Source organism: Bos indicus, chromosome 7 (genome assembly GCF_029378745.1).
Source record: "Bos indicus isolate NIAB-ARS_2022 breed Sahiwal x Tharparkar chromosome 7, NIAB-ARS_B.indTharparkar_mat_pri_1.0, whole genome shotgun sequence".
Classification (NCBI taxonomy): Eukaryota; Metazoa; Chordata; class Mammalia; order Artiodactyla; family Bovidae; genus Bos; species Bos indicus.
Genome location: NC_091766.1, coordinates 3,850,210 through 3,874,868, shown reverse-complemented (window position 1 = coordinate 3,874,868; position 24,659 = coordinate 3,850,210). Strand labels below are relative to the sequence as shown.

Here is a 24,659-nt window from a genome sequence, read left to right as displayed (position 1 = left end):
GGGTCGTTACGAGTCGGATACAACTGAACGACTTCACTTTCACTTTTCACTTTCATGCATTGGAGAAGGAAATGGCAACCCACTCCAGTGTTCTTGCCTGGAGAATCACAGGGATGGCAGAGCCTGGTGGGCTGCTGTCTATGGGGTCACACAGAGTCAGACACGACTGAAGCGACTTAGCAGCAGAATGTGGCAAGTGCTACAACAGAGGTACAAACAAGGCACCCTGGGAACACGGTGTCTTCATGTTTCCAGAAGTTTCCCTTCCTAGCCAAGGATTCTGTCAGCCTTACCACTTAGGTCCAGGCTGAGCTCACTCAGGGAATCAGGCCCCACAGGGCTCTCTGCCAAGCCTCCCATCACTTTCTCAGCATTTATTTTTTACTTTTCTCCCAGGAATGTCAGCTCACTTGTAACAATAACAATAATCCTTTCTACAAGGGAACAGTGGTTCAAGGTTTATAAAGCACTTTCACATCCATTATTTCATTTAATCACTTCCTCCTCTACATTCCTAGAACCTATTCTTGGTATCTCTTTAGTGTAACACTCTGCCTTGTCCAATAGGCCTATTTCCCTTTATTGTGTTCATACTGGCTCCCAAGTTCCATACTGTAGTTGAGGTATCCCAGCGTCTTGCATATTTCTGTGCATAGGTCGGTGGGGGTGGGGTGGGGTGGGGGCGATAACAGTTTGACATATTGAATCCTCAGAGTGTTGTGGATCTTTCTCGTGGCTGCCTTCTTCACCCCTTCAATTCAATGGATGTCTGGCTGCATGCAAAGGGTCTAACTGGGCTCCTTGGGGATAAATCAGGGGAGGAGTTCACAAGGGCTGAGGGAAGACAGAGGTGAAAGCCTCAGACACCTGGTAGGCCATGGTGATGCTACAGCAGAGTTTAGTTACTGCTTAGTTTTGTCTGGGGACAGGTGAGAAAAAGGACTGCTTCTTGGAAGGGTCCCACTCAGTAGAGCAGAAAAGTGGAAATGAACAGCCCAATAGGGGACAGAATTAGGAAGCGCCACAGATTCGACCCTTGGGAAAGAACTGACAGCTGCTTGGAAAAATTCTCATAAAAAAAGAAAAAAGGGAAGGAGAGCTAAATGGATAACTCTTCTAGGGCAGAGGAGTCAAATGGTTGCAGTTCTTAGGAAAAGAGGAACTCTTTCTCCAACACTCAAACAGTGCTTAGAAAAAGCACAGGGAGCACAACTCCTCGGCAATTATTGAGTAAAAAGGATGAGGCGCCATCAGTTTCCTGCAATTTCTCTCTGGAGAGAGGAAGGGTGCTTTAAGTTCCAAGTTTCTCCTCTGGTGGAAGGAAGGACTTGCAAGTTATGAATTTCCCAAGTTATCTTCAGAAGTGAAGGCCAAGGACATGCAACCCCCACTGGCCCTCAGACCAGGGAGGAAGAAGGCCAGTGGCCACCACTAGGGCTCAGAAAAGAGGCAGGGTATGTTCACTAAATATTCTCCAGGAAAGGCAGAGGGCCTCCAAATTGTCCTTAGTAAAGGGGACAGGGGCCCGAATCCCTACAAGTTTTCTTAGAACACAATCATTCTTATCCTGGCAATTCTCAGAAAAGTGGGCAAAGCAAGAATCGCTAAAACTCTTCTCAGAAGAGGGGCCAGGGGTAAGATTCCTCAAAGTTCTCCTCAGAAGAGGGTCGAACCCGTGACTCTAGTCAGAAGAGAGCCCAGGGCAACGAATCCCCTAGGGAACAAGAGCTGGCCACAGTTCGCCCAGAGTCCTTAGAGCGCGCCTCATGCGGCCCCGCCCACTGCCCGGCGTAACCGCTCCACGCCCGGCCGGCCTAAGCCGCCTCCGGTGCATTGTGGGTGGGGCGCCCCTGCTGAGCACTGCGGGGAACCCCCTGCCCAGACAGTTGTCGGCCGCCGGGTAGCCGGGCAGAACCCCCCGCCAGTGTCCGAGCAGCCGACCACGGATTGACTCGTCCTCACGCCCCGCCCTCGCGGTGTTCCTGCCCCGAAGCTAAAGCCCCGCCCCCGAAGAGCCCTCACTGGACCTGAGGTCCGCTCCACTCTCCCATTGGCAAATCGCATGTCATTCATCTTGTCCCGCCTCCTCGGGCCCGCCCAAGCTCCCGGCGCGATCCCGAGGGCCAGCCGGCCCGTATGCTCATTGGCCGCCGAATGCTGTCCGTCACTAGGCTGGCCACACCCTCTCCGGGGTGCGGATCCCGGGAACCCTGGCCGGACCTCATTGGCCTGCGGCGCCGCCACTCGGTGAGACGTGCCTCAACCCGGAAGTGTGAGAGGCGAAATCTGCCTAGCAACCGGGGAAGCCGGGCTGCGAAGCGGGCAATTTCAGTGTGAGACGGAGCGGCGAGACCAAGCGGCGGCTTCGAGCGCGGCGCGGCGGCTCCTCCCGCCCGGGGTCAGCGCCCCGGCGCGCGCACGCGCACCCCCGCTGCCCGAACGCGCTCCGCGCCGCCCGCGCAGTCAGTCGGTCGATCGTCCGTCGTCCTGTCGCCGCCGCGGGCGCCGCCGCGGGCGCCACCTGAGGGAGCTGCCGCCGCGAGACCCGAGCGGACGGGATCCGACCCTGCCACCCGAGGCCGTCTGGGGCCCAGCAGCCGCCCGCAGAGGCGCCGAGCAACTTCGGTGAGTGAGGGGCGGACGCCGCTGGTGGCGGGTCCCCGGCTTCCGGTGCCCCGGGCTTCTCTGGGGCTTCCGCTTCTCCGAGGGGGCCGCTTCCATGCGTGGACCCTCTTGTCTGGGGGAACCTGCTTCTCTAAGGGACCCTGCCTCTCTGAGGGGAGCCTCCCTTCCCTGAGGGTGCCCCATCTCTTTGAGGGACCTCCTGCTTCGTTAAGGGGCCCGTTTTCTGAGGGCCCCGCGTCTCTGAGGCACCTCCTCTGAACTTCTCTAAGGGGACCCCTGCTTCTCCGAGCGGTTGCTTTTTATGTGGGACCGTCTCCTTTTCTGGGACCGACCCCCATCTTCGCTGAGGGGCCGCCACTTCTCTGAGGAGATACCCCTGTTTCTAGGGGACCCTGCCCCTCAGTTCTCTGGGGGACCCCCACCTCTTTAAGGAGAACCCTGCTTCTCGGAGCTGTTGTCCCACTGTGTACTGTGTTCCTTTTTTGCCCTTGCTTTTTTGAGGCGTCCCCTACTTTTCATAGGTTCCCCTTCCTCCCTACCTTTCCGCGTTGCTCTCCCTGCTTCTCTGTCCCCAGTTCTTTGGGTGGCCTCCCCCTTGGCTCCCCTCAACTAATCTGAGGTGTTCCTGCTTCTGTCAGAATCCTTCTTGGAGGTGTTCCCCACTTTTTTGAGTTGTCCCCACTTTTGATGGGACCCCTAACTTTTTGATGAGTACCTCCATTTTCCTGAGGGGCCCACTACTCCAAAGTGCTCGTATTAATGACTGGATCCTCATTTGTCTGAAGAAATGTTCCCCACTTTTCCAAAACAGTTTCCATTTTGTGGGGACTCCTGCTAATCTATGGGTGCCGCAGTGTTTGGAGGGGTCCCTGGCTTCTCCAGAGGTTCTCCTCCTAAAATGAAATGTCCCACTTTATTAGGCTCCTCACATCCCTGAAGTGTGCCTCCACTCTTTCAAGATACCCTCTCTCTGATTGAAGAGGGAATGAGTTTCTTCACTTCTCTGAAGGGTCCCCCTCCATTCCCAGGGGTTCTCCTTCCACTTGCCTGAGGACATTTCCCCTTTCCTAAGGTTTCCCTCCTGATTCTTTAATGCAAAAACTCTTCCTTCACTTTTCCTTTGAGACCCCAACTTCAGACCCCTGTTTCTGTTTTTGGTACTCAACTTCTGTTCTGGAAGGAGAGATCAGAAATATGCCCCTCCCACTTTCAGTCTTCTTTCTGGCCAGATTAGGGGTATTCTCTGAATTTTTACCTCAGCTTCAGAGGACCTGGAGGGAAATTGTGGCTGGAAGGGAAATTGGGAGACAGGCAAAAAACAAAACGCTGTTTTCTCTTATCCTTTAAGGCCTGCTAGATTTGGGGGAGCAAGAGCTGTTGTCAAATGACAATTGTGGTTACTCCATGTTTGAGTTATGGGGCCACTACAGTGTGGTCAGGCCAGTGCAGAGACAGGACGGACAGGGCTGGAGCACTGTACCCCATTATCACACCTTCATGTTGTGGGACTGACCCACTTCCTGTCCCATCCTCAGTCCTCCTCTGCACGCTAGAACTCACCCCCACCCCTGCAAAAGGAGAAGAAAAAAAAAAAACAACGCTCATTCAGGTCTTCCTGCTGTGTTTTCTCTCCTGAGGTCGATTCATTTACCCCTTGATCTCTAGTGGATCTTCAGTTTGTGGGACACTCTGGTTTGAAAGGCAAGGCAAGAAGCAGGAAATGGGTCACCTTCGATCAAGGGAGGAAGGGAGGCAGAGAACAGGGGATTTGAATTCATTTCTCTAAGTTAGGTGACTTCAGCTTGGCTCAAAGGAAGTTTTTACGTGGCTTTTACAAATCTCATGTGTACTTTATTTTAGTGGCCCACCCTGGATTCCAAGTTCACTCCAGTAGCTAATTTTATCTGTTTTGCCAAACGCAGAGCTCTCTGGAGCCCAAGTTGATGAATGCTGGCATTGAGAGATGGTCCAAAGGACAGGAATGAACTCAATTTGAAACCTGAGTAACTTGTAACCACTTCGTGTCCATGCACAAGTCTCAGGCTAAAAACGTGGGGAGAAATGTTCCTGGAGTTCCGAAATATAGGCTGAACTTGTTTGGTTTAGCATTTCAACCAGCTCTTCCCTCTGACTGCTAGAACTGCAGTTCACTTTACAGTTTGACTTAAGACTGTCTCTCTCCTGTTCATTTCCATCTGGGTCTTGCTTAATTTGCGTCCTTTGTGAAGACTCCTGCCGAGGCTATAATTTGAGTTCTAAATCTGTCGGTGGACCATGTGGACACAAGTTTCAACTCGAGCTATTTTCTTCTGTGGAGAAGGGCTTGGAGAGTTTCCTGGGCCCTCTGCTCCTGCAGTAGTCAAGTCCAGGCAGGAAGCTGCCCCAGACCTGGTTGCTTCTCTGCTGCCTCTTCCTGGTCAGCTGTAGGCACTGCCCTGAAGGGAAAAGGAAGATGGTGGGGAACTCAGGGCTTAAGATGTCCTGAGATAGGGCAGAGAAGTGCTGGCACATGTTTATTATTTGAAATGAAACCCACAGGACCAGCAGGGTTAGGGAAGGGGGAGCTTTGAAGTCAGAAGGACCTGATTCAGATTCTGGGCCTGTCCTTCCTAGCTGTGTGGCCTTAGATAAGTTTTGGCACAAGATTAGCACATTACTAAATATTTGAGGGGGGTCACATCTCCGTGAATATGTGTGAAGGTGCCTACAGATGGGAAGTGCTTCCTAGATGTGTGAATGAATGAATCTGGGATAATGAGCCGGAGGCAGCCAGCGCAGCATCTAGCACGTGGTTGGTGTGCAGTAAAGGTTGGGTGTTGTGCTCAGGAGACTATGGTTCTGGCCTGGACTCCCCGACCAGGAAGCATTTGATATTTTGCCAAGGCTAAATATGCCTGAAGAGCAAAGAGAAAGAAACTTGTCTCTTGCAAAATCCACTGCCTATCTGGGTCTAGCATTTTTCCACGTTCAGATAGCAGTTGTGAGATAGATTGGCTTTGTGGCAGGGGTTTGTGTTTGCCTTGGCCTTGCTTTCTCCCTCTGTAAAACGGGGTAACCTGTGAGTTAAGGACAAGGAGATATATTACTATAATTAGACCACAGGCCGGATAGAAGATTATTACAAACTTGAATTGTAGGAAGAAAAGGAAGGTGAACCATATAGGATCCTAGGCCAGATTTTGGGACCGCTTTACTGAAGGATATGCAACCCGATAAGTGATCTCTTCTTATATTAGAACCTTGGAAGACAAACCATTCTTTTCGGGTAATGGATCAGATTTGGGGACAAAAGACTGCAAACGTGATGTACAAAGGCATTTGTTGCCACACAATAATAGTACATTGAGTGTGTAGCGTAGTGCCCGTGAGATCAGAATTCACCTTGAGGTCCCAAATATCCAGAGAACTGTGGAGGTGCTAACTCAACCTCTGTGGATGGGGACTGGAATGAATGGGCAGGACACTTTTTTTTTCTGAGAAGCTGTTTTTCTTAGCAATTAGTGAAAGCCTTAAAATTGGGCCTGATGAGTTGGGCTCAGCCTTTTTCACTTATTCATGTGGGGACAGATGGCACTTGTCTCTGATAGCTACACCCTGGGTTGCAGGGGAATAGTGAGTGAGAAATCTGAGCTAGGCCTCCACTGCATTGCTCCCAAGTTAGAAGAAAAGGGTTCCCTCCAAAAAATATCCCCTCTCCCTTCCTCTGCCCTCCACTCCCCCTCTCCCTCTCTTTTTCATACACACACAGTGAATTTAACTGTTGAAGCTCAGAAATATCTGCCAGTCTTAAATTTGTCTTAATTATCTTAAGGACATTTATTCCATTATATGGGAAAAGAGCAAAGTTTATTATTTTTAAAATATAAAACACAAGGTTAAGAACTTTAAAGGGATTATTATCCCTTCTGAAATTATGTCTCTTATGTACCACAGACTTCACTTTGGTGGATGGTGGCGCCACCATCTCATCTCTTTTATCTAACAGGAAGTTTTTTAAACCTTTTTTTTTTTGAATTGAAAGATCCTTACAGCAATAAAAACCCTTGGATAGTTAGAAATGATATTGATCTAGGTACATTCATTAGATGTAATGTAACGTGGTTATCCGTTGGTAGGCTGCTCTAAAAGGCATGTGGGTCCCAACACTGCCCAGCTTCTAACTCTGGATGATAAACTGTTGATTTATGTAACTGAAATAGCTGGGGAAGTCAGGATTTCCTTCCTGTTGGAGACAGCACTGGGGGGCATTAAATCCCTGCGGGATTTTGATGATAAGAAAGAAGCTGACCTCTTTCGAAATTGGAAACTATTCTATGGAGTTGTTCTATTCAAATGAATGGATGTTGTTATTTTGAATTTCTAGTTTTAAGTTTGACATTATCCTCTCTGCACACTGTCTGCCTTTGTCTATATGGGTGTGTTGCTTGGATATGAATTTATCCCTCCAAACTGGCATATAAGGGACGTTTGAACACTCAAGTAAGGGCTTAACTTGCTACGAGTTTTCCTGTGTGGCCCTAAGGTAGGGTTTTTGTTTTTTAATGTAACTTAAATTGAATTGGAAAATAGAAAGTGTTAGATCTTCTGGCTGGTATAACTTCCTATGCCAGCAGATAATTCAGCAATAAGTGGGCGCCAGTGATGCACCAGGCACACCATGCTCGGTGCTGGAAGTCTGGCAGTGAGCTGGCTAGAGAGATGCAGTCAGGCCTCTAGGACCTTAAGTCCTGGTCAGAGACAAATAAATGAACGACTATCTCAGGGCTTCTCTGAGAATATCCCTGGATGTTGAGACTTTGGGGTAGGGTTTCTTGAAGGTTTGGAAGTGAAACCTTACTACCCTTCTAATTTCCTCACTGGACTCTTTTTTTCTGTTTCCTCCCTCTGAAAGAAGGCAGAAATTATGGTGTTTTCCCAGTTGATTGTTGGCTTTTGGCACTAGTTGATCCAGGATGACTGGGGCTATAGTCTTGGAGAAACAAAAGGGATTCTGGAACGGTTATTTCCCAGAGCATTTTCAGCTTTGCTTCTCCTGAAGCTAGTGGCAATGTGTTTTTGGAATCCCGTGGTATTTCTTCATGGCAGTGCCTATTATGCAAAGAGATGCATGCATGCATGCTAAGTTGCTTCAGTCTTGTCCAACTCTGTGCGACCCTATGGACTGTAGCCCACCAGGCTCCTCTGTCCGTGGGATTCTCCAGGCAAGAATACTGGAGTGGGCAGCAGTGCCCTTCTCCAGGGGATCTTCCCAATCCAGGGACTGAACCCATGTCTCTTCTCTCTCCTGCACTGGCAGGCAGGTTCTTTACCACTAGTGCCACCTGGGAAGCCCAGATATGCAAAGAGATACACAACTCTAAATGTCCTCTTGCGTCATTTGGAATCTCTTAAAAAAAATCAGACAAGGGTAGTACTTGGCTGTTGTTTATGGCAATGGAAAGGTGAGTTTCGAAGAGCTAAGTTGCTTTATCTTGTAGTATTCTTGGCGGAGTTCCCTCTGCCCTACGGTTCCTTCTTATACTGGGACTGGGGAAGCACTAGTTTGATTTTCCTGTGTTGTGGTCCAGATTTGATGTTAGTCCACGTAGAGCAATCATGTGACAGGTGTTTTTCTTAAGTAAGTGTATTTGTGAGGGGTGGAGCCAGAGAGCAGGGGTGGATACTCATTCAGGGCCCAGGTTCCAGGGGAGAGGGAGCATATTACAAGGAGTTCCTGGTAGTCTTCTTTTCCTTTCTCTCCACCCAAGTACTGACTTCTGAGGTGAAGAGGAAAGCGGAGGCCGGAAGTGGGCGTGGACAAGTATTGCAACTGTGCACGTGATCAGACTCCCACCTCTGGGCTCTGCTGCCCTTGGGAAGTGGATGCTTGCTCTCTCTTCACTTCCTGTTCCCCGCCCTCCAGGCTGCGTTCTTAGGCTCCAGTGTGAGCATAGAAAACATGTTAGGCTCTCACTTTTTGCTCAGTAAGCTGCTCTGTCAGAGCTGGGAGCTAGTGGACCTACACTTAGCAGGGCTGGGGGCCCAGCTCATGTACCCACAGATTCAGGACTGTCTGGCAGGGTGGTTAACAGGACAGTTTCCTGTTGCATTATCACAAGGTTCCCTGCAGTAGCTTGCCTGCAAAAGGCTGCTCTGGAGATGTGTATAGAACTTACGGAAGCGACAGTAGATAGGTCCTTCTGCAAGAGTGTGTTCTTGGATAATCGTTTGCTGTTATTTGTCTTTACTGCTTGGTAAAAAGTGCCATGGGAGGCCCTGTGTGCAATAGAAACTTTAGAGCCAGAAGGCCAGATTCTGCCACTTGCTGGCTCTGTGCCCTTAGGAAAGTGGCCTAACATTGGAGCCTCAGTCTCTTCATTTGCTGGTGGGGATGGTAAGCACGAAGCAAGCAGCCAGACTGTTGTAGGTGCTTAGTAAAGGTAGCTTCCTGGGTGGTTCAGTGGTAAAGAATCCGCCTGCCAAAACAGGCGATCCCCTGGAGGAGGAAATGGCAACCCACTTCAGTATTGTTGCCTGAAAAATCCCATGGACAGAGGAGCCTGGCAGGCTACAGTCCATGGGGTCGCAAAGAGTCAAACACGACTTAGCAACTAAAGAACAACAGTAAAGGTAATTGTTATAGAAGCATACCAAGGCTGGCTATTCCTCTTGAGGTTGGCACCCGATAGCTACCAATGGCAGTTAACACTGCCTAAGAGCAAACCAGTCCATGTTGGGGCCACAGGCTGCTGTTTATGACTGAGGGCCAGTGATCTAGAGCAGCAGTTCTCAATTTTTTTGGCACCAGGGGCTGGTTTCATGGAGGACCGGAGGGAAGGAGGAGGGTTCTGGGATGATTCCGGCGCGTTACATTTATTGTGCACTTTGTTTCTGTTGGTACATCGGCTCCACCTCAGATCATCAGGCATTCCCAGAGGCTGGGGACCCCTGAGCTGGAGGGTCCTGGATTGGCTGGTTTTTCCCAATGGGTTCCCTTAGTTCACTGTAGCCTTAGACTGCCCCTGCTGCTGCTGCCACCACCGCTGCATCACCTTGGTATATCCTGTGGACTTGCCGTGCCTTCTGAAGCATGACAGGGTGACTAGGAAAAAGGCTCAAACTTACACACTATGCGCCTGCAGTATGTTACAGTAAAACCCTTACCTTCGAGTGTGATGGGAGTGCTCATTTAACTTGTTAAGGGTTAGGCGCCTGGCTGGATACAGTGGCCCTCATATGCTGCTAGGAAAAGAGAGGTTCCTGAACTGGAAAGTGCAGCAAAATGCTGCAACTGGAATGTGGAAGGAGGGATGGATTGGAGAGCCTGCAAGGGAAGGGGAAATGTGGAGAGCTCCTTTTTAGGTGACTGGGCATTCACGGGAGAGGAACAGCATGGGCATCATCAAGCACCTGGATGTGAAAAACAGTCTGGTGAATTCTCTTGACCTGAGGTGGTTATGCTCACTTAAAAATCAGTTTGAATGGAGCACCTTTGGCAAGAAAAGCTCAGTCACCTTCAAAAGTAGAGAGTCTTATAAAATGTGTCATAGTAGGATTCAAGATTGAACTATAAAGTTGTATTTAAATTGACCTCTGAATAAGTATTTTCAATCAGAAACCGGTGGTGGCTAGTGAAATCAGACTGTACAGACTGTCTTTGTAATAGTATGCAGTCTACATGGAGGACAGATAATGGGGACTGCTTCTGATTTTTCTTTTAACATTTATATATTTCAGCTGCACTGAGTGTTAGTTGCAGCACGCAGGAGCTTTAGTTGTGGCATGTGGAATCTAGTGCCCTGACCAGGAATAGAACCTGGGCTCCCTGCACTGGGAGCGCAGTCTTAGCCACTGGACCACCAGGAAAGTCCCTGTTTTTGAATGTTTTCTTTTCTTTGAGAATTGTCATTAAAATTTATTTTAAAAACTGTATTGATTTATTTTTGACTGTGCTGGGTCCTCATTGCCGCACAGACTTTTCTCCAGTTGTGGTGAGTGGGGCTGTGCTCTAGTTGCAGTGCCCTGGCATCTCACTGCGGAAGGCGGGTTCTGGACACGCGGGACAACTTCGGGAGTTGTGGCATGTTGTCTCGGTGGTTGCAGCTCCCGGGCTCTAGAGTGCGGACTCAGTAGTTGCAGTGCACCGGGTTAGTTGCTCTGTGGCATGTGGCATCTTCCTGAGTCAGGGCTTGAACCTGCGTCCCTTGCATTGACAAGTGGCTTCTCTACTACTGAGCCACTAGGGAAGCCCTAAGCTGGTCTAAAATTCTTAACATGCAGAACAGTTTTTTAACTTGCATGACATTTTCAAGGTTTAGGCTTTATATTTTATATTTATAGAGATTTCAAGTTTATTTTTATCCTCTTAAAGTATCTATACTGAAGGTTGATTTTTAAAAAATTTTATTTTTTATTGAAGGATAATTGCTTTACAGGATTTTTGTTGTTTTCTGTCAAACCTCAACATGAATCAGCCATAGGTATACATCTGTCCCCTTCCTTTTGAACCTCCCTCCCATCTCCCACCCCATCTCACTCCTCTAGGTTGATACAGAGCCCCTGTTTGAGTTTCCTGAACCATACAGCAAATCCTCATTGTCTATATATTTTACATATGGTGAAGGTTGATTTTTGACCCAAATTTGAAGAAAAGATTTTACTGGTCTCAAACCAGGAGTTGGTAAAATTGTAGGCTTGACTAGGTCAGCATGGAATAGGGCAAGCTGTGAGGGAGAAAACTAGAAAGACCCACCTCATGTATTTTCTATAGTAAAATGCTGGGCACCAGTGGAGGCGGCAAGTACTCATCCTATTAGGAAAACTTTGGGAGGAATGTTTTCCTCCTTCCTATGTCAGGTTGGAAGATCAGCCATTTAATAACTGGGAGATGGAGGTATGAACTGGATACTAAGGTTTTAAAGTATGTTTGTCTTCATGTCTAAACCAAGGATGTTTATTAGCAAATGAATGATGTGACTAACAGTTTCTTTGTTAAGCGGGTTTGAATAGATTTATTTCTAGACTTAAGACTGTCATATAGCACTTTTTTTTTTTTTTTCCTGGTCGTCTTCTGATTTTTTTCCCTTTTAATTCTTTAATTCATAGAAAACATGGTTCACTGACTAACTTTTCAAAGACTTAAAATAGATCTAAATTAGGTGTGCTTTTTTTTTTTGTCAGCCATGTATAGACACAAAAGAGATACTCCTTGCCAACTGGTGACACATGCAGATGAAGACAGAGTGGGAGATACACTTCCGGTTCACGGGTCACAGTGATACTTCTTAGCAGTTTGTATTTAACCCTTGAGGGAAGCACTTGTGCTCAGAACCCTGTAATAGAGGGGTATCATCAGGGTCACAGAGACTAACACACGGAGCCTGAACTCTATGTTGCATTGACACGAAGTGCTCAGAGTCGTGGTTAGAAAGGATATTCAAACACGTGTTGACAAGGCGGCTCATCTCCAGAGAGCTGCACTTCAGAGAGCTTTCCTGGGATGAGGCAAACAGGAGCTGATATCTCCCACAAACTCCAAGACTAGTGTAAAAGTGTTGTGATTGTTTTTATTTTTTTATTTTTTGTGATTGTTTTTAAACAGTGACATTTGTGGTAGCAGCTGTAATGTGTTGGGAGTCTTGTATTTTTCTTAAAGTACATCCTCTTTAACTCTTTTCTGGTCCTTGAAGAACGTACAAAAAATATCAACGTACTAGGGAAATGAAATTCACATAGAAACGAATCTTTTCCTTTCCCAACCCAATTGCTTTGTAATCTCACCATCTGAATATGAATTTGGGGTGAAATAAGAAACTTAAAAATAATCCTCTTAGAGACTGTGGTTATATTGTCTCTAAACTCAATGAAAATAGTTTTAGACTTTAGAGTACTAAAAATGCAAAGTGTGGAAAGCAGTCAGTGCTCTTTTGCTTTCTTTCTTTTTAAATAATCTTGTTTTTAACTATTTATGTCTGTGTTTATGTATTAATTTTTGGTGCATTGGGTCTTTGTTGCTGCACGCGGGCTTTCTCTAGTTGCGTTGAGCTAACTCCTCTCTGGTTGTGTTGCACTGGCTTCTCCTTGTGGCTTTTCTTTTGCAGAGCACAGGTTCCAGGGTTTGCGGGCCTCAGTAGTTGTGCACAGGATTAGCTGTCCCTCAGCATGTGGAACCGTCCCGGACCAGGGGTAGACTCTTAACCACCGGACACCAGGGAAGTCTAGTGCTCTTTGTCATAAGGGTGCCTTTTAAAAAATATGTATTTATTTTTTATTTGGCTGCACTGGGAGTTAGTTGCAGCATGTGGGAGCTAGTTCCTTGACCAGGGATCCAACCCGGGTCCCCTGCATTGGGAGCTCAGAGTCTTAGCCATTGGACCATGAGGGAAGTCCCTTTTTTTTTTTTTTAAACTTGAATGAACAACCTGTTTATTCTTTGGAGAGCTTCTTAGAATACAAGTTGGAGCTTAGTATCACTGTTTGATAGCGGCAATCTGAAAATTGGTTAAAGTCTTCATAACTAGGGCTGCTTAGCTTGTGAATTTAAGCATTCTGAGAGAGAAAGCCAACTAGAAAGTTTAAAGGATAATGAATCCACCCCTTTTCAGCCCTTTCTGCGCCGAAGCCACTCCAGGAGTAGCCAGCTCTGGCCCCTTGCCTCTGCTATTCTCGGTGCCTAGGATGTCCATCCATTAAGAGCTGGCTCAAATGTCACATCTGCAAAGATTTCCCAGAGCCCTTCCCAGGGAGGGGAGCAGTCCTTTCCTCTGTGAGTCCTGTCTTTCCTACAAATGCATTTTCTGCATTGAAATCATTCTGTGTCTTTCTGTGCCACCAGCCTGTGAACTTGTTGAGCTGGTGCCTCTAGGCTCCCCAGCCTACAAAATCCAGTTCTTGTTTATCACGTAAGACATCTTAAATTTTTGTCCAGCAGAAACTTCAATTTTCTGATTAAAACCCAAAAAGTACAGTACCTTAAACATTCAGTAGGTGATGCTACTCCTTTTCAGTTTCACACTATTTTGGAGCCTTTGATGAATTTCTGCTTTATAAATGAGGACACGAACATGGAATTTGGCCCAAATTTCTTTTCGTCAGTCCCTCTGTTGTACAGGAATTTAGCTCAGATGGTGTTTGGAAGTTTATCTAATAGTACATTAGAGCGATAATTAGAATATTTCTTCAGTGGTTAGGGTGGAAGGAGGGTTGGCTATTATTAGCAAGGATCTGAACGATATGAAGTGAATTTGGCAGAAAATTTTGTTTAACCTAATAACAGAAGTGTTTTTATGTTAACTGGCATCTATAAGTATTAAGTGACTGCCTGTTCTTAGGGCAGAGGGAAAAAACTTCAAGAGAAACATAGTTCTAGCCCTACTTGTCTCTTAGTGTTTTCAGTTTTAGAATGGCATCTGCAGGTGATTGCAGCATATTTCTTAATCACCAGCTGAACTGTTTGCTGTTTAGTCCAGTACTATGGCACAAGGCCTCAAAGCCAAGCAGCATCAGCATTCACCCACCTGAGCATCTGGGACTCCAAACAGGTCTGGATTCACCATCACTTTTTCCATCTACACACTTGGTCCTCTCTTCCTATCACCCTTTGCCAGCCAGAGAAGTTGGCACTATTCTTTGGAGGACCACCTGTCACTAATTCGCATCTCAGTCCATGGGGCCGTGTCATTACTGCGTCACAGCTGATGCCTTCCTCTTTAAAACAGGATGGTTGTCACCTGGGTGATTGACACAGGGTTTGCCAGCTCAGATTCTGGGATCCCTATGTCAGGCTCAAGTCTTGGATCTCCCACCTGACCACACTTTGCTGTGTCTGTATTTAATTAAGTAGGATTAATCACGACCCAGTTGAGGAGCAGTGAGGTAATATTTTGCTTGTATTGCTTTAATATACATCACCTGATTAATTGTTGAGTAAAGCAGTTCTCAAAATACAGAGCTGCCAAATTAGAGTGAAGATCATATTTGCTTTACCTTTGCCTCTGGGATCAGGGATTTTTCTGCATTCCTCTACCCAGTTACCTGTTTGAGAATAAAATGTTTTTGTTTGGTTTTTGAATTTGAACATTTAAATTTCTTTGTAGCAAAGCAAATTGTTGACAAAACTGGGTCAGGCAAGGTGTCTGCGGGCCAACAACTTGTATTTTGTATCATTTTTAGTTTGAGGAATGCTTCTCTTTTGGCCCTGGAGAGATTGTACCAGATATTGGCTTTAAGCCCTTGGAAGATTTTTTGGGTGGGTTGGGGGACGGGGGAGCCTGGTGGGCTGCTGTCTCTGGGGTAGCACAGAGTCTGACAGGACTGAGGTGACTTAGCAGCAGGGGGTGGAATCAGCAACAAAAAGTTGCCAGTTAGGTATGGAACTCACAATTAAAATGGGCTTTTTTGAACTTCTTATTGAGGGCGGGGGCGGGGGGGGGGTGTGAAACATGGCAGAAAACTTTTTATTTGTAAAACTTATTCTACATTGTTTTTAAAGTTTGGGGTCAAGACCAGTTGTGGGTCAGAATTATATTGATTCTCTTTGAAAAAATGAAGTAGAAAAATATCAGTACATTTCAAGTGGTAAAGGTATGTTTGGTGAAACTTTGTTTCACTTGATGAATATGTATCAGGATGTGTTAACTAGGTGTCTCATCCTGAATTATTTGTATAAATGCCATAAAAAGAGCTTCCCTGGGCTTCCCTGGTGGCTCAGAGGGTAAAGTGTCTGCCTGTAATGCAGGAGACCTGGGTTCGATCCCTGGGTCGGGAAGATCCCCTGGAGAAGGAAATGGCAACCCACTCCAGTATTCTTGCCTGGAGAATCCCATGGACAGAGAAACCTGGTAGACTTACAGTCCACGGGATCGCAGAGTCGATACGACTGAGCGACTTGACTTTCATAAAAAGAACTTGGGAAGGGCCTTTTTGGTGATTCTTCAGAACCTAACCTTGATATTGAGAGCTTCTTTTTTTTTTTTTTTTTTTGAGAGCTTCTTGGAATACAAGATATTTTATTTTCCCTATTAAAATTGTATTTTGCTTTATGTAGTTGGATATCTCCAAAGCCCATCCTCTCGGGTTAGACTGTTTGCCGTGTTTCCTCCACGTCACTGCAGAGGGAAGGGCGCAGATTTGCTTTCTTGGGAGGTTTCACCTTCTCCTAGAGGCACGGGGCAGATTGGGAGGTAACTGGAGAAGGAAAGCAGTCATCTCTTAAGTGTTTTTAAGTGGGTGGGTCTGGCGCTTACTTTGTACAACTCTCTTTACTGAGCTGGAGGAATTATGGTTTTGCCGATCCCCTGGAGGGGAACTTCTGTGTGTCGACCCCGCGGGGGTGGCATTCGAACCTCGGTTTTCAGAAGCAGTTGCTGGATGTCTCGCAGCCCAGTTGGAGCGAGATCAGCAGTGAGCGCGCCGTGAGTCAGCCCTGGGCGCGGCCCGCTCGGCTGTGCCGCGCGGGTGAGCTGGCGACGACCCTTCGGCGCTGCTACAGGAGCCCGCCCGAGCCCTCGTGGGAAACCGGCGCACGGGGCAGGGCGTCCCGTGGAGGGCGGTCGGGAGGGGCGGTGCTTCCGGGGCGGTGCCGGTCAACTGACCCCGCCCACCAATACCAGGCCCCGCCCACAAACCGTCTAGCCCCGCCCAGCCGGGCGCGGGCGGGCGGCGTCGCCTTTAAGAGCTCCCCGGTGTTTTGGGGGCCGCGGGCCGGGCGCGCTGACCTGGTGCGCATGTCCCGGGCGGTGACGCCGGCGCCGGGCTCCATGTGTGCGGCCGAGGGGCGCATTATCTGGCCGGCGGCGCGGGCGGGCGGGCGGACCGGCGGAGCGAGCGCCGCGGGCCCGGGCGGCCCCACAGGCGGAGCGAGCGCGCGCGGCCAAGCGCCCCCAGCCCCTCGGCCGCCCGGCCCCGCAGGCGACCCTGACCCCGGCCCCGCGGCCCCTTGAATCCGCACACTGTCCTAGGGCCCGGCCGGCCCGCGGCCCGGTAAGTTCCGGACCAAACTTGGCGGGGGGCGGGGGCTGGGGTCAGGGCCGGGGTCGCGTGAGGGAGACTGGAGCGGCAGGGGCGGTGTGGGGTGGTCAGGGTCGGAAGGTCTGGGGGCTGTGAGGGACCCCGATGCGAGCGTGGAAAAGTGAGAGCGAGCGAGTTCTACTCCTTGTATTCCGGGAGCGTCCTCCTCGCGCTGCCCTGGAAAGTTCCGCGCTCCGACGCTGCCCGGGCACGTGGGGGCCGGGCCGGGCGGGGGTCCCAGAAAGTCGCGGCGTCGCCCCTCTTCCTCTTGCGCTTTCTCTGGGGGTCAGAGTCGGGGCCAGGTGCAGCTTCCGAGCGTCCGGGACGGGCATGGGGGCAGTGGCACGTGGGCGCGCGGGGCGGGGGTCCCGGGCGGGAGACGAGGGTCGCGGGCAGGCCGGGCCGCGGCGCTGAACCCCGCGGCGACGGCGACGGCGGCTGCGGATCCCGTGTCAGAATAAGAGTCCCCGCGCGCCCACGCCTGCAGGGCTGGCCCTCCCCCCGGCTCGCGCCCTTCCTGCCTGACCCCGGGGAGCCACGGGACCCTTCCCCCTCTCTGGGTTCCGGCCTTTCTCAGGGCCTTATACTTTAAATTTGCCTCTCCATCTAGGCGTTGGCTGTATTGATTTTTTTTTTCCCACCTGGAAAGGGTTGGCATCAGTGACTAGACAGCAGCAGCTGGCCTTTTAAAGGGATTATTGCCAAGAATCGGAATTGATCACTTCAACAAGGAAAGGCTTATGGGCAGGGCCCTAGCCTAGAGCGTGACTGACACTTGGTGTGTGTGTAAACACTGGGACCCAGAAATGAATGGGGACCCCTCCCTTAGGCACTGAATGGCTTGGGAAACCTGCGTGCACGTTTCTCCCTTGCCCTGGGAATTTTGCAGGGACTGCTTAATTTTGTGTATTTGACTCTACCTTTTTACGTGTGTGGTTCATCCTTATCTTTAGAGCTTTGGATTCTCTAGATCAAAGTCCGAGTGAGTCACTTGAGCCTTTAATTTTTCTCTCTTCCTTACCCTTTTACTTCTTTCAGTTTTCTCGGAGTACACAGTACTGGTTAAGTCTGTGGTTCTTGTGTGTCCATTTCACACAGTGACACCTTCTGGCTGTGGTAGCACAGAGAAACTGCCGGACAGACAGCCTTCTGTGCAGTTCCTTCAGTCTTGGACCTACTGTCCTGTTGATATTCTTTTTCTTCTGATAGTGGTTACAAGTTTTCTTTTAAGTTCAGTTCAATTCAGTCACTCAGTGATGTCCAACTCTTTCCGACCCCGTGGACTGCAACACGCCAGGCTTCTCTGTCCATCACCAACTCCTGGAGCTTCCTCAAATTCATGGCCACTAAGTTGGTGAGGCCATTGAACCATCTTATCCTCTGTCGTCCCCTTCTCCTCCTGCCTTCAATCTTGCGTGAAATGTTCGCTGGCACCAGAGTGGTGGTAGCTTGTTAGACCTGACAGCAAACTGTGGAGGAAAGATCAAACTGGCCCCGATTTGAGTGCCCACTGTATGCTAAGCTCAGTTCACAGACATATTATTTCAGTGTCACTAATAATCGGATTTGGGAAGGGAGAGTATAGTCTTCATTTTACAGGTGAGATAACTGGAGGCCAGGACTTCAGGAGGCCAGGCTGCTTGCCCAAGACTGCTGAGTAGTAGAGAGGTAGAGCTGGGCCTGCGCCTGCCCTGTGGGGCACCAGAGCCCAGGAATGCTCCCGTTTGCAAGCTGTGTATGAGGATTTTCTGGGAGCTCCCACAACACAAAGCCATGTACTTGTCCAAGCTCCGGTACACCTCTGCTTGGAGTTGGGGGATGATCTGGTAACTCTGTTTCTAGCCCTGCTTTGTCCTTGGAGAGCAGAGTTACCAGGTGGCTTTTAAGAACCAAGCCACAGAGTCACCCCATTGCTTCGCTTCTATAGCCTATAACTCAGAAAAGTTGGCCCTTTTTTGGAGGAAGCGGTTTAGATTGGGGATTTTGAGAGTGATCTGCTAGACCCTCTCCTCGCTAAGTCCCCCACCCTTCAGCTTTCATCCCCTCTGCTGCCCCTAAAATTCTGAAGCTGGTTTTTGCAGAGGATTGCCTGTCATCTTGGATGTGGTGTAGAGAATGGGATTAATGTATTAATGATTTGGATGCATTGTTATTTCCATTCAGATGACATCATTTTTTTTTTAAATGTCAAGTCATCTCTATTAATGCAGTATCATTTGGCAGATCCTACAATCTTATATTTTGATAGAGAGGAAAGAAATAATGCTGCTTTTGATAGAAAAAAATCCTGGAAGGATTTGTAGCAAGATGTCAACAAAATCTTTGGGTTAGGATTAGCAGTAGTTTTTTGTTTTAAACTTTTTGGTGTCTGTATTTTACTTTTTTTTTTTTTTAAGAAAGAAGACTTTTAAGTATTGAATGATAAAGCATTTAAAAGGTTCCAGTTCTCAACTCTTGTAAGTAGTTTTTCTCACTTGTTTTGCATCACTTATTTTGTGACTTTGTGGCATTGCAAGTAGTGATTTCTCTATTGATTTATTCAATAAATATCAGAGTGCATACTGTGCCTCCGACACTGTGCTAGGAATCTCTCCCTGCTCAGTGGAGTTTACTGTGAGATTAATGGGAGAGCAATTGTAACAAATCTCATAAACTTGGGAAACTTAACACGGGCCAAGGATAGAAGGATGCTGTGAACTGGTAAGCAGGACTCGAGGGGGCCTCCTTCCTTCATCTGGGATCAGGGGACATGTAGGAGCTAAATAAGTGGAAAAGGGAGAGCATTTCTGGCAGAGAGAGTGTTTGGGATTGAAGGAAGATCAGTGTGGTTGGGGCAGAGAGAGACAAAAGGGCAGGTTCCAGGGCTGAGGGGGTCCGGAATTTGCCATAAGAGCAGCGGGACCCAGCTGAAGAGGGCAAGGCAAGGGCCAGTGTGATGAGGGTGCATTGAAGCTCACAGCTAGACCTCCTTGGGCCTGAGATCGCAGAGGACTAGAAGATGCACCTGAAGGACACGAGTGGGAGAGTAGTGAAGCTGTTTCTGAAATGTTGGCATTTTCTGGTGTTCTGTTGGGAGAAAATAAAAAATGACCAGCAGAGTCCTGAATGTGTCAGTTTCCGAGACGCAAAAGTGTAATACTCTTACTACTGAATCCAGTTAAGGACTGTCAGTGTGAGCATGTTAACCTCTGAAGGCATGGGCAACTCAAATACTTGTCTTGATAACTACCTGTTTGGACTTGGGGTGTTCCTGTGCCATCAAATGGAATGGACAAGACTGTTTTCCCTGGGCTTATTTTTTTCCCCCCAATAATTGAGATAATTTATGCTCATTGTAGAAAACCAGGAAGGTTATGAAACAGGGGAGTAGGTGAGGTCTTCATGAGCCGTCGTCCTGGGGTAATAGAGCATCGTTGGGATTTCCTTATAATAGTTGTCGGGTTGGGAAGTGCCGCAGAACCAGAAGAACGAGTTGGCAGTGTCATAGTTTGAGGCTTACAGAACTGTGCTGCCAGCTAAATGTGGTTGGTTGTTAGAATGGATGCTCTTGAGTTATATGAACTGTTTTAGGAGGTGAGTTAGTCAGTCTGGCTTCAGATTGCTATTTGTTCAGCTAATGAAACTTACTTCATGTGCCAACTGTGCAAAGCTACATCTTTGTCTTGAATTAGGAAGGCTGTGTGTAAAGAAGGTGGAGGTGAAAGGCAGGGGACCTGAAGAGGTGGCAGTGAGGTGGAAGGTGGTGAGACTGTTATTGGAAATGAGTAGCAGCTGGGGACCATCTTGCATACCTGTGGGTTTTGGCAAACGTGATGCAGGACTTTTTAGTCAAGAGGAGTGTCAGACCACAGGCTTCTTGCCCCTCCCCTTGCTTTCTAGGCTGTATTTGTGACCTCTTTTTTTGTCTGATGAAAATGTAGGTTAGTCTTTTAGAAGACAAAGAAACTTACTGTAATTGAAAACCTGCAGGTCGCCTTAGGAAGTGACTGGGAATCCTCTGGAACACTCCAGGGTATGTGAGAAAGGGTCTTTGCAGCTTCAGTGCACTGCATCCACTTTCTCGCTCTCAGACTTCACAGGGATACCTGTTTCACAGGTGAGTTTGACAGGGATCTTGCTTTCCTGTCCTGATCCCCAGTTCTTGGATTCCTTATGTGAAAGGACTGAAGATTTGATATGTGTCCGAGGAAATCTGAGGTAGAATGTGCTGGCTGGGGTGGGCTGTACCTGCAAGGGGGCTCTCAACAAAATTGAGGCAGGAGTTTAGAGGGAAGGTTTGATGAGGTTGTAAACTTTGAGGCTGTTTGGCCTCAGGTCCAGCCATAGCTGGGGGTGGGGTAGAGGGCAGAGGCGGAGTCGGAGGCAGCGTGGGATTGGAAAGAAAGTCTTCACTTGAGGCTGAAGAATCCTTCAGCTATTCTTGCTGTGTCTCCATCTCTACACTTGACACTACTTGACCTGCCTTGATGGCCAGGTCTTTTGATTTGAACCTTCAAACCTAATTCATCCTAAACGAGGTAATGCCTTTGAGCGCTCTCTAGTACTGCTGGATTACATGCTCATCCAGCTCCTCCTGTGGGGGGGGGGGGGGGGGGCGGGGGGCGGGGCAGGGTTCCCGGGCAGCAGGTCCCTTTAGAGGTGTCCTGGGCCAACCCTGGCTCTGCCTTAGGTTGGGTGTGGGCTCCACCCAGCCTCTTCGTAGTGACTTGACCTTGGTGAGCCTCATCCTCTGTTTCCCATTTCTTCTTCTCTTAAACATATTTATTTTAATTACTTTATTTGGCTGTGCCAGGTGTTCGTTGTGGCGTGGGAACTCTTAGTTTCCTGACCAGGGATCGACCCCGGGGCCCCTGCGTTCAGAGTCTTAGCCACTGGGCCGCCAGGAAAGTTCCCCGTGTTTCATTTCTGAAAAGGAGGAAGTATTGTCTCCCATGATGACTGAGTTGGAAGTGAGATAATAAATGCAAAGGGGCATAGTTTAGCACCTAGTGTGTACCTGCTCACACTCTCAGGGCCACTGAGTGTGCTCTTGTGGCTGCAATAGATGAGGCAGAGCTTAAAAGCTCATTGCGCTGCTTCTCACGTGTGGAGCACCGCCATGCTTGTGGAACAGATGTCGCTGTCTGCCCCTGAGAACCGCAGCCTGTCTGCACGTTTGAGATGGAAGAAGGTGAAGCCCCTACAGAGGGTGATGCTTGCCAGGGTCACCTTTTGCTGGGTTTTCTACATCTGGGACTGGGCCCCAGCTTTTCTAGTCTCAGACTGAATGTTTCTTCCGTCAGCTTTGGTGCCTCCCTGGCAGTACAGAACGCCTGGGTTGGTGATGTCTCATCGGGGCAAAGGGGACACAGCCCCTCTTCCTGACCCTGGGCTTTCTGAACCTCACATTTTTATTTTCAGGGGGCTGCTCTTCCATTTGTAAGATGTTCACCAGGCAGATCCTCATGGGGTCCTGCCGTTGAGAACCAAGAGGGGCTTCTGTACGTCTGGCCTTATCATCGAGTTCCCTTTGGCCAGGGATTGGAAATGGGTTGCTTGATGGTGCTTGCAGTGACTAATGGGAGAGTTTGGGCCTGAACCCTGTCTGTCTTCTGCACTTAGGCTGCTTGGGAATCTGAAGATCTGACAACAATTTACCATTTTTCAGCTGTGGGCAGGTTGCCTGGCCACCTGGCCTCAGCTTCCCCACCTGTAGATGGGCACTGTGTTTTTAACCTCATGGGATGGTTGCAAGGACAACTGAGAAATGTTTGAAAAAGTAGTTAGGGATATCCTAACTCTTAGCCCTCCATTTACTTCTGAGATCAAACTCCTCCCCTGAGGGAATTCCCTGGTGGTCCAGTGGTTAGGACTCCTGGCCCTCCAATGCAGGGAGCGTAGGTTCCATCACTGGTTGGGGAACTAAGATCCAAAAACAAGCCAAAAACCAAAATCCTCCTCTGCCCAGAGGACAATTACAGGAATATCCCCCTCCAGTTTTACATCTCAGTTATCAGGCACAATGAAACACTCAGATGGAGGAGCTAGATTTTCTTTATAACAAAATTCTACCACAGCCTAACAATTTGGAGGTCTTCTGAACTCATTGTAAGGAGATCTCACCTAAAAAGGTCAGTCAGGTTGCCCAGAAGGGAATTAAAAAACGCCTTGTGGTCTTAACTCTGCATATAATCCCAATATAACATTTCCTCCAATTCCAGTTATTCTATGCAATTACCCTTTGAGTCAGTGGCTGTTAAACTTGACCCAACACATTTTTACCTAAGAGGAAGGTTCTCACCAGGACCTTGGAGGTGAGCAGGTTTCCAGGCCAGTTTTTCCTTACTTGAGTTTACATTTGTTGGGCTTTTGTGGCAGTGACAACAGATTTAGTATTCTTGTGTGTTTTGGGCAGGCTCTCACTGCTAGCCAGCCAGTTGTGAAAATTTTGCTGCTGCAACTTTTATTCGCCCATGGGGGAAAGTTCTTTTTCTCCCCCAGTTGTTCAGTGCTGTGGGGAAAGTAGGAGCATGGCAAACAATCCTTGGTTTGAAGGTGTTGGTTGCATTGGTTGAGTCACTCCAGACCTGTGATATTCTCAGGGCTTGCTTATCATTGACAGAGCACTTTAACTTCTTTTCTTTCCTGTATTATTGTGTATGTAAAAGCTTAATGCATTCCTTCAATGGCAAGTGATTCTTTCAGAGGATTCTGGAGTCAGATCCCTCCCTGGGATTCTTTTTCGTGCACTGGGGAGATTTTGAGGGTTTGGTTAGTGTTTTCCTTGACACTTGTTTGATTAGCTGACCTTTTCAGCAGTTTGTGTGTTGGTCATCTGTCTCCTGCCTCTTTCCCCAGACCTTTAAGGTTTTTATTGTTGAGGCTTTCTGTCTCTTTCAACCCCACAAGTAACATTTCCTGATACTAAAGTCTGGGGAGAAGGTGGGAGTCTCAGTTGTCAGTAGTAGTCATGCCCTGGTCTGCTTTTGAAGTTTTCTTGGTTAAGGATATTAACAGACTCGAGTCTGGATTGAAATATCATTGCAGCCTACTGTCAATTTCGGTTTGTCAGGAAGAGCATTAGAAATGTAACTATTTTTGGTCCTTGGGCAGCAGACAAGTTTTAATATTCACCTGGGACTAGCTTCTGTGTACTGTTTTGCTGAACCCAGCAGGCGGCTTACTGTCTTCCAGATGAGTGGGGCGGGGCTTGATGTTACAAACTGGAAACTGAGGCCTGAGAGGGGGAGTGGCCCGCCCTGTGTTAACTTGCAGAAGAGAGAAGGAGGCAGAGCTCTATTCCCTCCTGGAGCCTCCTGGTCTGATGCCTTATCCTTACTTCTTTATGGCTTGGTTAGTTTCACAATTTTTGTTTTGTTTTAGGTTTCTCTTCCCTTTATTTATGTAGTGTAGGTCCACTGGCAAATTTCCTTCCTCAGGACCTTGTCTTTTGAGGTCATCACGGTATCTAATGTGAGGATGGGACAGGACACAGGCAAGAATTAAGGCTGCTTCTGGAGTCTCTGGGCTGCATTTAAAAGCCAGCAAACGAAACAGACTGTAGCTATGTTTCTTGTTCTGGAATTGAGTGGTTGATGGCTGTTAGTTTTAAGAGCATTAAACTGCTTTTCCCTATCTATTAAAAAACAAGAGATGGCACTCATTATTTAGGCATCCTCCAGATGAATCATTTTGAGTGACCATTTCAGGATTCAGAAAAGCTGGACATCAGATCCTGTATCAGGCTCTGCTAGTCTAGGGCAGGAGGGACAGTCCTTAACACTCAGGTAAGGGTGAGTCTAGAACAGCACAGGCTGGCTGCTGAAAAGCTTTGAGAGAGGTTATTTCTCACTTACCCTTTATATGTGGGGGGAGTCTGCTCTGCCTGCTGAAGTCATCTTTAAGCTGTTTCACAGGTGAGCTGGTTATAGGGATTGAATGTGTTCTTGGATGAGAGAAGATTGGGGTAGGGGGTGCTGAGGGGTTCCAGGAGGAATGTTGGTGATTTGGGAATCTTGGCTCAGGATTGGACAGTTGTCCTTTCCTGTTGCTGGTGCCATCACGTACCC

General features: G+C 48.2%; 1 protein-coding gene across 6 annotated transcripts in view; it reads left to right on the top strand.

The window, feature by feature from the left end:
* Positions 1-2,282: 2,282 nt before the first annotated feature.
* Positions 2,283-24,659, top strand: part of GATAD2A (GATA zinc finger domain containing 2A) — a 98,459-nt gene continuing 76,082 nt past the window's right edge. Inside the window, exons 1-2 of one of the 6 annotated variants that reach the window (XM_019963775.2) lie at positions 2,285-2,625; positions 19,008-19,067. The gene's annotated coding sequence lies outside the window, so the exon portion shown is untranslated. Of the gene's footprint in view, positions 2,626-16,350; positions 16,585-19,007; positions 19,068-24,659 lie in introns of those variants that run through there. The other 5 variants (XM_070792440.1, XM_070792439.1, XM_070792441.1 and 2 more) reach the window with 5 other exon arrangements.